This window comes from Lactuca serriola, chromosome 8 (assembly GCF_051521515.1).
Source record: "Lactuca serriola cultivar US96UC23 chromosome 8, Lser_US96UC23_V15, whole genome shotgun sequence".
Lineage (NCBI taxonomy): Eukaryota > Viridiplantae > Streptophyta > Magnoliopsida > Asterales > Asteraceae > Lactuca > Lactuca serriola.
This window is the reverse complement of record NC_136415.1, coordinates 214,224,549-214,237,242: the sequence shown is the minus strand read 5'-3', so window position 1 is coordinate 214,237,242 and position 12,694 is coordinate 214,224,549. Positions and strand designations below refer to the sequence as shown.

The window sequence follows — 12,694 nt, the reverse complement described above, 5'->3', positions numbered from 1 at the left end:
ATAGGGCACGTCTCCATGTGCCTCCTCATATTGACCATCACTATATCCTTCAATTATTAGCCGACTTCCTAGATTACTTTTAAACTTTTCTGAACTTTGCCATATCCACCCTTTATCTTCATCAAAACATACATCCTTACTCACAATTATTTTACCGGTGTTGGGATTGAGTAGCCTATAAGCTTTAGTTCCAAGTTCTGTTCCAAGATAAACACAAGCTTTGCTTCTATCTTCCAGCTTTCTAAGATGACCTTTCACAATCTTCGTGTGAGCTAAACAACCAAACACCCTCAAGTGTTCGATATTAGGTTTTCTTCCAAACCAACACTCGTATGGCGTGATGTCGTTTAAGGCTTTCATAGACACTCGGTTGAGTACATATACCGCGTGTCTTGCTGCTTCTCCCCACAACTTTTTTGGGACAACTTTGAATTTCAAAATCATCCTGATCATCTCCACTACAGTTCTATTCCTCCTCTCTACAACCCCGTTTTGTTGTGGGGTGTAGGGTGCTGTGTAATGACGCTTGAGGCCGGTTTCATCGCAATAATTTTCGAATTCTTTTGACAAAAATTCACCTCCTCTGTCAGTTCTGAAAAAACCTTCATCTTATCTCCTGTTTCGTTTTCTACCAGAGTCCGAAATCTTTTGAAAGTGGCATACGTTTCATCTTTAGTGTTCAAAAGATAAATCCACATAACTCGAGTGTAATCATCCACAAGAAGTAGAAAATATTGTTTACCTGATGGTGTAACAGGCGTTATTGGTCCACACAAATCACCATGGACCAACTCGAGTCTTTTTGTTACTCTAAAATTTGTCTGAGTTGGTTGTGGATTTCTTACTTGCTTCCCGATCAGACAGCCCTCACAAGGATTCGACGGAACTCGTACAAGTGGCAACCCCAGAACAACTTTCTTTTCTGCCATCTGTTTAATGGAGGCAAAATTCACGTGACCTAGACGAGCATGCCACAACCAATTTTCTTCACACTGTTCACCCAACAGACACTTTCCCTCAACCTCGTTCAAGATAATTTTGTACAACCGATTAGGCGATCTTTTGACCTTCATTAACAACCTCCCGGAGTGATCATGAACCCACAAGAAATCTCTAAGAAGGACTATCTTATCACCTCCTTCAGCCAACTGACCTAAGCTTATAATATTACTGCATAAGCTTAGAATATAATAGACTTCCCGGAGCAATCTTTGTTCGCCATTTTTACACTGGAATAAAATCGCCCCTTTTCCTTCTATACGGACTCTTGAGCCATCTCCAAATCTGACATAACCTTTTACTTTATAATCAATTTCACAAAACTTATTCTTTTTCCCCTGTCATGTGATTACTAGCCCCATTATCCAAATACCACACTTTGGATTTGTTTGTCTTTTCCCTATCAGACCTCAACTTGGAGTGACTCTCTCCTCATTCAAAAATACTTCCTCAATAACTTCATTGGTATTGAACGCAGATAGCAACAAAGCAGGTTCATCATCATTATTGATTACTTGGTTGAGGTTGGCTTCTTGATTCCGTTCTCGACGAGGATTCCGACATTGAGCAGCATAATGCCCAAAATCTTGACAGTTATAACACTGTATTCTTCCCCTCTCCGTGTTACTTTATGATCCGCGACCTCCTTCACGATTCTGATGAAAATTGCCACCACGTCGCCCTCCGCGACTGGACTAGGTACCACCTCTCCCCCAGCCTCTTCCTCGACCACGAAAGTTGCCATTTGACCGGTTATCTCGCTGAGGTGGTTTCTTATTTTCATTTCTCTTTTTCTTTTCTTTATCAACCCACTCTTGGTGAGTTAACAAAAGCTTTCCATCTGCTGTTTCTGTGTTCTCATTGTGACCCCGGATTCGCTCTTCATGAGCCTTCAATCTCCCTACGACCTCTTCAACTGTCATCTTCTCCAAATCAGCAAATTGTTCAATAGTTGATGCTATTTGAACAAATTTCGACGGTACCGCACGGAGTAGTTTTTTCACTACATAATCTTCTTCGATTTTGTCACCCAATGCATGTATGTTACTGACAACATTATTCACTTTCACAGTGAATTCATCGATAGTCTCTGTGTCCTTCATACTCAAGATTTCGAACTCCGCCTTCAACGTTTGGACTCTCGCAGTCTTAACCCTGTCCGCCCCCATGAACATGGTCTTGAGCGCTTCCCACACTTCCTTGGCCATTTGTTTCTCCGCCAATGACAACAATAGATCTTCCGGTATACCTTGATAAATGGCCGCCATTGCCATCTTATCCTTCTTTGTCTCGACAACTGTGTTCGAGGTACGAGGTTCGACTGCATCCCAGACACCTTGAACCTGCATAAATACACGCATTTTGATTGCCCACGCTGTATAATTGCTTCTCGAAAGCATGGGGTAGTGAAGGGTGATGGGTCCGTCTTTTTCAGCGTTTCTATCACTCATATTCTGTGTGCGTGGTTGATACTCGGTCATACACCAAGTTTAGCTCTGATACCAAATGAAAGCAAACTACCAAGATCAAGCCAAAAACACACACTGCACTCCTATGTATTTTCACAGAGAGAGAAGATGCAGCAAGCTTTTTGTCTATTTCATTAACTGCTAAAAAGAGGAAACTGCAAAAGTACTTTAAACAAAGGAAATGCAAGCTACCTAAAAATGTGGACAACCTCCCACTTCTTGGCTACCACTGGAAGAACTTAAAATGTGGCCTACATGGCCTAGAAATATTCAAACCTCAAACTAGGAAACAAACATGACATAAGATAGCCTTTAGTTTCTGAATTATACCAACATATCAATGTATTTAAATTTCTTTAGCATTTGATCGAGAAGAAGACCGGGAAAGGTGCAATGGAAGCAGTCATTAACAGTAGCCTCAATAACTTTCTCCATTTATAATCTCTCCCTTATGGTAGAGTCGTAATCTCTGTGGAAAATCTATTACATCTTATTCTAATTTAGGCTCTTCATCAACAGTACTCATATGCTTTGATGGATTTTGAAGCCATATGATTGAATGCTAAGGTAATTGTTCTATCTCTTTCATCTTCCCTTGCATCATCATCAAGAGGTTTAAAGGGCTTGGAAGTCAAACACAAATCAAATTAGGAGAGAAAAGGTGGTGAAAGAAAAATTTGAGAGAATACTTTTAAATAATCTCGGTTGAGTAAACTCCTTTAGAAGTGAATATAAAGAGGGTAGGAGTTACTTTAGTTAGTGGAAAAAAAAGAAGGGATTAAGAGGAGTACATGTTCAATTCCATCTGGGTTTTCTTGAAATTGCAAAATTCGACTGTAAATTCTCTCATATCTATTTTCACTTTGATGTTATTTTTCTTTCTTGATGTAGATGTTTCTTCCAGAAATAATAAAGTTAAATGATTTGACTCAAAGGTATGACTTTAATATATATATATATATATATATATATATATATATATATATATAATCCATAATATGATTCTTTATATATGTTCATATTTGATACCGAGGTTACTTTCAACAAGATGACCTCCAACAGTAGCTAATAGATGGCCTCCAGATCCTGTAGAAACACCAAAAGCATGACTTGTAGCCATCCTGTTCATCAAAAAAAGGGGTAGATAATGAACAGTTGGTAGACTAAGAAACAATGGTTGATATTTATAAAAATTCTTATACTCATGTCATTCTTGAATTGATTTTCTCTATTTTGTTATTCATTTAAGGTCTTTGTAATGTTTTTCGTCTCTGTTCCAACTACAACTATATAAGAACTCATATGCAATATAGCTTAATAGATTAAGTCATGTCTCATGTTCCTAGATATTAATAATTACTTACTTGATACATACAGGTAATGGTGATGGAATTGGGAAGACTCAAAATAAGGGTAAACTCGATATCTCCAGGGATTTTCAAATCCGACCCTATTGAGCAACTTTTGCAAAATAAATGGCTTAAAAATGTGGTTTCCAAGGTCATGCCATTGAGAGAATTGGCTGTTATCGAAGTAGGTTTTACTTGCTTGGTCAAGTACTTAATTCAGGCCTCCTATGACATATATGTTATAATATTACTTTTCCTAATTTAGTCTACTCCACTCAAAATCTATGTTCATATGGAGATATGAGGACACCTCTTCTTCCAATCTGCATATTTTTAAAAAATTGTTTTATTGCCTAAAAAGTCTCAAGGATTCATATATTGGGATTAAACTAAAGCTTTTATTCTTGGTTTTCAGGGGTGCAATCGAACAGCTGGAATCAGAGCTTAGATGATCTACTTCCAATTCAAATCTCTCCTCCATGGTAAACAATTCTTATCAGATTTTTAACCTATAATGGCGATATACTAGGATATTTTACACATAATGGCAATTTACTTACAGTTTGTTACCCATAATAACATTGTACTTATATTTTGATTTCGATAATAGTAATAGGTGAGTATAAAGAAAACATGATTGCTGATGTGGATGGATGCCAGTGGTAGGCCAGTCATAAGGTAAATGGTTACTAAAACCCACTGTAGCCCCATATTTTTGGTTGTTTTCGTTTAACATAGTAAAAGTAGGATTTCTAATTGATTACACCATCATTTTTTCACTACTTCTTATTGCTATTACAAGATCGTACTTTGGAATTTCTATTTATTTGGGTTGCTTTTTCAAATTACATTGCTAATATGTGCTAACATGCATAGATTTTATATAACATCCATTTTATTTACTTTCTATTCCAACCCCCGCAATGCGGGGGAATCTTTTCTAGTTATTATTATTATTATTATTATTATTATTGTTTAAAAATGTTCAATACACACATACAAATAAATACACACCAATATGTATGTATGTATTATATTTAGTATATCATATATATGTTAAATGATGGTTAATTGTATTTCAAGAACAAACAAATAGGGTTTTTTTATTATGTATTATGTATAATAAAGGGGTCTAACGGTGCACACGGTTTTATGTATATTGATATGACTTTGAACTTGGTGAAAACAAAGTATAATGATATTGTGAAAAAATGAAACGAAAAAAAAAGTCATTTGACTCTTCAAAAATAAAAAATACAAAAATGCCCATAGGTAATCTCTAGGTAAATGCCGACGGATTAACTACAGATAAATATTATCCGTAAGTAATCTACAAGTGTTTGCCTACAGATTACTTATGACCGTTTTTGTATTTTCTATTTTTCGTGGGTTAGATATCGTTTTTTCGTTTAATTTTTTTTCATAACATCATTATACTTTGATTACGCATTTAGAACTTTATTATTAATATTAATATTAATATTAATATTATTATTAATATTAATATTATTATTATTATTATTATTATTATTATTTATAAATGTTCAATACACACATACAAATAAATACACACCTTATTATATTTAGTATATCATATATATGTTAAATGATTGCTAATTTTATTTCAAGAACAAACATATATAGTTTTTGTATTATGTATTATGTATAATAAAGGGCTCTAACGGTGTACATAGTTTTATGCACATTTATATGATATATAACTTGGTGGAAAAAAAGTAAGCAAAATATAATGATATTGTGAAAACAATGACACGAATGAAAACGACATTTAACTCTTGAAAAAATGGAAAATACAAAAATGTTTGTAGGTAATCCATACGTAATATATAGGTATATACCTATGGATAAATATTATCCATAGGTATTTACGTATGGATTACCTACGACCGTTTTTGTATTTTTTATTTTTCAAAGGTCAAAAATCGTTTTTCTCATATCATTTTTTTCACAACATCATTATATTTTGATTAATTCGTTTTCACCAGGTTATACATAATATAAATATACGTACAAACATATACATCTTTAGAATCCATTACTTATTATTATTATTATTATTTATAAATGTTCAATACACACATACAAATAAATACAAACCAATAAGTATGTATGTATCATATTTAGTAAATGATATATATTATAAATGATGGTTAACAGTATTTCAAGAAAAAACAAATAGAGTTTTCGTATTATGTATTATGTATAATAAAGGGGTCTAACGATGCACACGGTTTTTGGTACATTGATATGACATAGAACATGGTGAAAACAAAATAATCAAAGTATAATATATTGATTTTGTGAAAAAAATGAAACAAAAAAAAACCGACATTTGACTCCTAAAAAAAACGAACACATATGTTGAAAATTAATCGATTTAAGTTATGTTTTTATAATTAATAAAAAGGGCGAAATATATCATTTAATAAAAAACAAATATAATATTTGTACACTATATTAAGTATATTAAAAAAAACAACATATACATAATTTTGGAAATTGGAATCATATGTAAGTATAGTACATCGACGCCGCATGGCAACCTGCAGCCTTTGGAGGTTCCCATGTGGAAATGGGGGTAGATTTCGATGGAATTCATCACCAACTTACCGAAGACGACAAATGGCTTGTGTTATTGATTTTGGTGGACCGATTGACCAAGAGTGCCCACTTTCTGGCAATTCAAGAGAGATCGTTGGCCAGGAAGTTGGTTGATGTATATATTCGCAAGATCATTGCTCGCCATGGGGTTCCGGACACTATTGTTTCAGACCGTGATGTTCGGTTCACCTCCCGATTTTGGCAGAAGTTCCATGAGGAACTGAGCATGAGGCTACACTTCAATACAACTTATCATTCGCAAACCGACGGACAGAGTGAGCAGACCATTCAGACTCTAGAGGATATGTTGCGTGCTTGTGCTATTGATTTTGGTGGGAGTTAGTACTCCTACCTACCTCTTGCAGAGTTCTCCTACAATAACAGTTTCCATTCTAGCAATGGTGCTCCGCCTTCTGAGCTTTTGTATTGGCGGAGATGTCGTACCCCAGTCTGTTGGGGGGAGGTTGGTTACAGGGTCATGGGGCGGACTGAAGTGGTACTTCAGACTACAGAGATGATCCAGCATATCAAGCAGAGATTATAGACAGCTCAGAGGCGGTAGAAGAGCTATGCCGATCGACGCCGATTTGAGTTGGAGTTTCAGGTCGGTGACATGGTTTTCCTGAAGGTCTCACCTTCCAAAGGTTTGATTCGCTTTAGGAAGAGGGGGAAGTTAGGTCCCCGGTTTATTAGGTCGCTCCAAGGTTATTCCCAAGGTTGGTAAGGTTTCTTCTAGACTGGAACTTCTGGAGGAGCTCAGTCAGATTCATAGCACTTTCCATGTTTAGTAGTTGCAGAAGTGCGTATTGAACGAGGATGTAGTGGTATCATTGGATGATATTCAGGTTGATGAGCGCCTTAACTATGTTGAGAGGTTGGTAGCTATTCTTGAAAAGAAGGCAAAGGTTCTACATAGCAAGGAGGTACCTTTGGTAAAGGTACATTGGCAACATCAACGGGGATCTGAGTGGACCTAGGAACCGGAGGCTGAGATGCGGGAGCATTATCCGGATTTGTTCACCGCAATAGGCTTCGAGGACAAAGCCTAGTCCAAGTGGGGGAGAGTTGTAACATCCCGATTTCCTGGTATGATATTTTTTCTTTTAAAAGGCAAGTTTCTCTTCGTACTCAGCGAGTTGATAGCCTCGACTCGACGTTTTGAAAGGCTTTTAAGCCGCACATCTTTTTGGACCAAATCGACGAGTTGGTGAGGAAAACTCGACGAGTTGGCGGCTGGATGAGAAACCCTAAATTTTAGGGTTTTGCACCCTATTTAATCTCCTTAAGTCCTAAGGTTGATCCTTTATCAGCCTCCAAACCCTTTTTGCAGCCCTAGTAAACCCTAATTCCCCTTCCCTCTCATTTTTTGTTTTAGTGTGGTTCTTTTGGGGCAAAAGGAGAAGAAGTTGCAAGAAGGAAGCAAGGATCTAGCAATCTAAGCTCTCATCTTCAGTTCGACACTATTTTGGATAATTGTAAGTGTTGAAGATCCGATTTTTATCTATCTATGTAGCTAGATCATGAGTTTTGTCCCTTTTTCTCCTTATTATTCGATGTTGCAATGGATGGGCTTCATAAATTTTGCAACTTCATGAATCTCCAGGCCGAAGTCACCTTATAGTGGGTTAGATCTAGTCTTTAGCCAATCCTTGATGCCATTCATGGAGTTTAGGTCATATTTTCCCTTATTGACCCATTTTGGGTTCAAGACATGCATGTCTATAAAGCACCAACCTTTGGGACGATTTTAAGGTTAGAATCTCGTTTGAAAAAGTTGGATTCCAGATCTCAAGGATTTTGTGCTTAATGGTTAAGCCTTTGAGCTTTCAAGCCTTATGGAGGGGTTTTTGAGCATTTGGAGTAACCCCAATGGATAAAGTTGGAAACTTTATCCTTTAGACACATTTGGAGTTCAGATCTGACCCTTAGAGTCCCTGGAATCGAAGAATCATCTGAATGTGTTTAGCTGCGGAAAACCCGGTGAGTTTTCCAGTCAAATCGGCAAGTTGGCTAGGGTTTTCCCGGCTTTCTGAGTACTGTAGAAACTCGACAATTTCATAGGTATACTTGACGAGTTGGGTCAACATGGACTGTTGACCTAGACCGTTGACTTTGACGTTGACCATGGTTGACCAAGTTGGACTTTTGAGGGCATTTTGGGTATTTCGGGATTTTGATGGGCTTGTTCATGATGGTTGTAGGCATTGATTCAGGGGGTAAGATTCAGAGTCACACCTTATCAATTGTGTACTACTTGTGAGGTGAGGCTTCACTGTTGTGTGCGTAAGCCAACAGGCCGAGGCATTCCAACCCGATGGTTGAGGTCCTAGGGTATTCCATCCCGATGATGATTGAACCCATAGTATGTTGGCATTCCAACCCGATGGTTGAGGGCCTAGGGTATACCACCCCGAGGATGATTTGATCCATAATATGTTGGCATTCCAACCCGATGATTGAGGGGCCTAGGGTATTCCAACTAGATGGTTGATTATGCCCAAAGTATGTTGTTATCATAATTGTGCTGTTTTTTATGTATTGATATTTTGGGAGAAATTCACTAAGCTTTGGACTTAAAGTTTGGATTATGTTTCAGGTACCTCGGTGGATCATGGGAAAGCGAAAGCGTGATCATGCACCTCCTCATATTTTGATTTTACAATTTTGGGATTTCTCTGATGTGGAACTTATTTTGAAAACAAGTTGTAATAAATGATGGTTTTGTGGTTGTTTAAAAAGTTTAAAATTTTCAAGAAATTTACGATTGTTACATTTCACTTTCTTGAAATGATAATAAACTTTTTGTTATTCAATTTTTGATCTTGATTTCCATATCTCAATGTGTTGGTATGTATTTTATTACATTATCATGAGTTCATCACTACTGCTCTAGTTTCGTTCATGCTGAATTTTACTAGGCTTGTTATTTATTATTGCTTTATCGCTTTTGTTTCTTTTGTTTTCATTTTGTATAAATTATGTCATCTTTGAAGACACCCAACATGGAACTATAATCTTTGTGTCTTACCCTGTTACAATGTATCAAATGTTTGTTTTATTTACCACATCCAATAATCCATACATTTGGATTCCTACAAACAAGTAAGTTAATAAATATAATATTATATATTCAATATTTTTACAAACTATTGTCCAAATGCAACCAAGTTTATGATATTTCAGTAATGTGGTTCCCTCTTCTTTCCAGATCATTAAGACGGTGTACTATATTTTTTGTTCTTTATGTGCTTCTTGATGTTTACTTTGTCACAAACTTGATTCTTGTTGTTGTATAGGATAACTTTAAATTTGAGGTAAATATTTCTTGAATCCTTTATATATCTTTATTGCTCACTACTGAAATTCCATCTAAAAAACTACAAGCTTTTGTGCCTTCTTAATTGTAACTAGTTAAACAACTTAGAGTATAACTTATCTGGAAAACAAGTTTTCTAAAATAAAAGAAAAAATAAAAATAATGTGGTGGCTGAGATGGCATATTGATTGTCGTGTTGGCCGTTTTTGTTATGGCTTTAGTGGAGGAAGCAAGGGAAAGAAGAGGATGAGCTAGCGGAGGAAGCGATTAAGAGAAGAGGACGAAGCCATGGAGCAATGGTTGTCATGCTTTTCGATGACGGGAAGCACTCTTGAGTCCGTAAACGATGAAAATTAAATACGACCCAATTTTTTTTCTTTTAAGATTGACATACGAAATATATATATAAAGCATCGTACATTTTTTTAATTTTGATATATGACACTAAAACATGATATACATTTTATATGTTGTAAATTTATTCAAAATATGATACAATTATGTCTTTCGTAACATCTTCAAATTTTACAGAAAGATGTCATTATTTTTAAGGCATATGTTTTTGTTGTAGGGCATGCTATCCACATATAAATAGTGTTAAATCCATTTACATTCTTTTAAAACTATGTCTGACACTTTTATACATATGTTTCATTACTGTTGTGCAAAAACATGAAAGAAGAACTCTGGAATATGAACATGAATGAAACATTCTTAAAAAACTGGTTATTTTTCAAAAACAGAATAGAAATTATTTTCTTTTAAAAAAATCATTTATAAATGTTAGATTTATGGTGCAAAATAGAGTCATTGTGTCGTGTTTTTGTCTAACACGACACAACGCAATAATATTTTATGTAACACGAACATGACACGACACGATGCCGTGTTTTTTTTAACTAACACAAAAACGAACAACTTAAAAAATGAGAAACACAACACGACACAAGATAATATAATATAACAGTTAGTATATTTAAATAATATTTAATCATCCATAATACGATAGACATAAAAAACACGACAAACAAATAATAAATCGTGACAATTTTGGGTCGAATTTTGAACATCAACAAGACACGATTTCATGTTTTTTTAAACTTGACATGACATGAACACGAATTCAAATTTCAGTTTCCTCTTAATTTCGTTTCGTGTCGTGTCATCAATTACCACCCTTAGTTCGATTACTTAATTTCCTTTTTTTTTATGCATCATTAATTGGTGCATGCTAGATTAGGTTCTTTTTTTTACAGCATCCGCTTGGTAATTGACTTCAAGATTCTGGGTCTAAGGATGTAGGGAGTAGTGCCACAAAAACCACACTCCCTACTTTGCCACATAGGAGCCACATAGATGTATACCACACAAAGTGTGGTTCTATGTCATACACTAGTTGTAGGAACCTTGTTATAGAGAAGGAGAGATGAGAAGAGAGAGGGAGAAGCAATTCAAGAGAGAAGAGAGATTACGATTGTCGATAGACGTGATAAACACAATGAATGACCTTATATTAGGGCAAAAGGATATAGGTACTAGAACTAATCAGTCAAATGATTGTTAATCATTTAAATTATATTCATTTTTTTAGATTGTTTTTTTTTTGTATATTCGTATGAAGGTGAAGTTGTTAAATACACCCAAGTGGAAGCCTTCGTGCCTCCAAGTGACTACTAGATTATCTCTTATTTGGTTTTCACTATTATTCATCAGAATTGGTCAAATGGACCAAGATTCTCCATAATTATATGTACCCAAACCGGCCAACAGAAAATGTCAACCAACCAATTGCTTTCATGATATAACTTGATTGGAAACGAAGTATGAGTCATCCCTTGATAGAACTATTTCAATAATATCTTATTCCTCTTCTTAATCATACAATTACACTAAGATGCTCTTTAAGGATCAATTGTGATATAGTTCCACAATCATTAAGATGATCACAAAACACGATACGAAAGTACTCTACTTTCCTTTTAGATTGAAGAAAGTTTTATCTTTCTGCCTAACAGATTCTTCTTATTTTTTCTACTACTCTCTGAGAAGTTTTCAAAGTGTTAAAATTATGCTTAATTTTATAAACACAAACATATTTACTGGAAGCATCAGTAAATCATGATGAATAAAGCTATGATCCTTTGTGGCGGATCTGAATAGTCCACATCAATGTGTATTAGAGTTGGTAGAAATATATATATATATATATATATATATATATATATATATATATATATATATATATATATATATATATATAATCATGACATACAAAGTATGTCGTAAAAATATGTCAAAAATCATATTGTACAAAACATATGTCGTAATTTGAAGTCATAAATGTCTGTCATAATTACAAAAATGTTGCGAATTATGACATACAAAGTCAGTCGTAAATGTATGTCGAAAACACATGTCGTGTATGTATGTCTTAATTGTTGGTCATAAAAGTCTGTCGTAAATTTCATGACAGACCAAGTGTCTTTCATTTTCCTTTATGACATGACTTTCAATGACAGACATTTGTCTGTCATGTATAGGCATTTATGACAGACATTGTCTATCAAGGAAAACTTTTTTTTCTAGTAGTGATTGAAATCCCTATATAGTCACCAAGTTTCCCAATCTGACCCACTCAATTTATTTGTATCACAAATGTCAATACGAAGCTACATTACATTGAGAGATTAAATGAGATGTAGATCAGTTGTATAAGTGAATGTAAGGTCTGTTTATTCTTATGTTTATGTATTGACGATGACTTCTCAAACTTTTAAAATGCATTTCTTCATAAATGCTTTGGTAAACTATTTATCATGTTTTTGTGGAACAAATTCCACAATATCATTCTTTAAAATGTATACTCTGATTTTCAAATAAAACATAAACAAATCAGTCTTTTCTTGCCGTGAAATCGGGGATGTCACATTTATCATGAC

At 34.9% G+C, this 12,694-nt stretch overlaps 1 long non-coding RNA gene across 1 annotated transcript; it reads left to right on the top strand.

Annotated features, from left to right (window-relative positions):
• The first annotated feature begins 3,454 nt into the window (after positions 1-3,454).
• On the top strand, positions 3,455-9,252 carry LOC145066098 (uncharacterized). Its single transcript, XR_013688627.1, has 5 exons — positions 3,455-3,608; positions 3,846-4,001; positions 4,233-4,299; positions 4,428-4,495; positions 9,036-9,252. It is a non-coding gene; the product is annotated as an uncharacterized LOC145066098 (long non-coding RNA).
• The last annotated feature ends 3,442 nt before the right edge of the window (positions 9,253-12,694 follow it).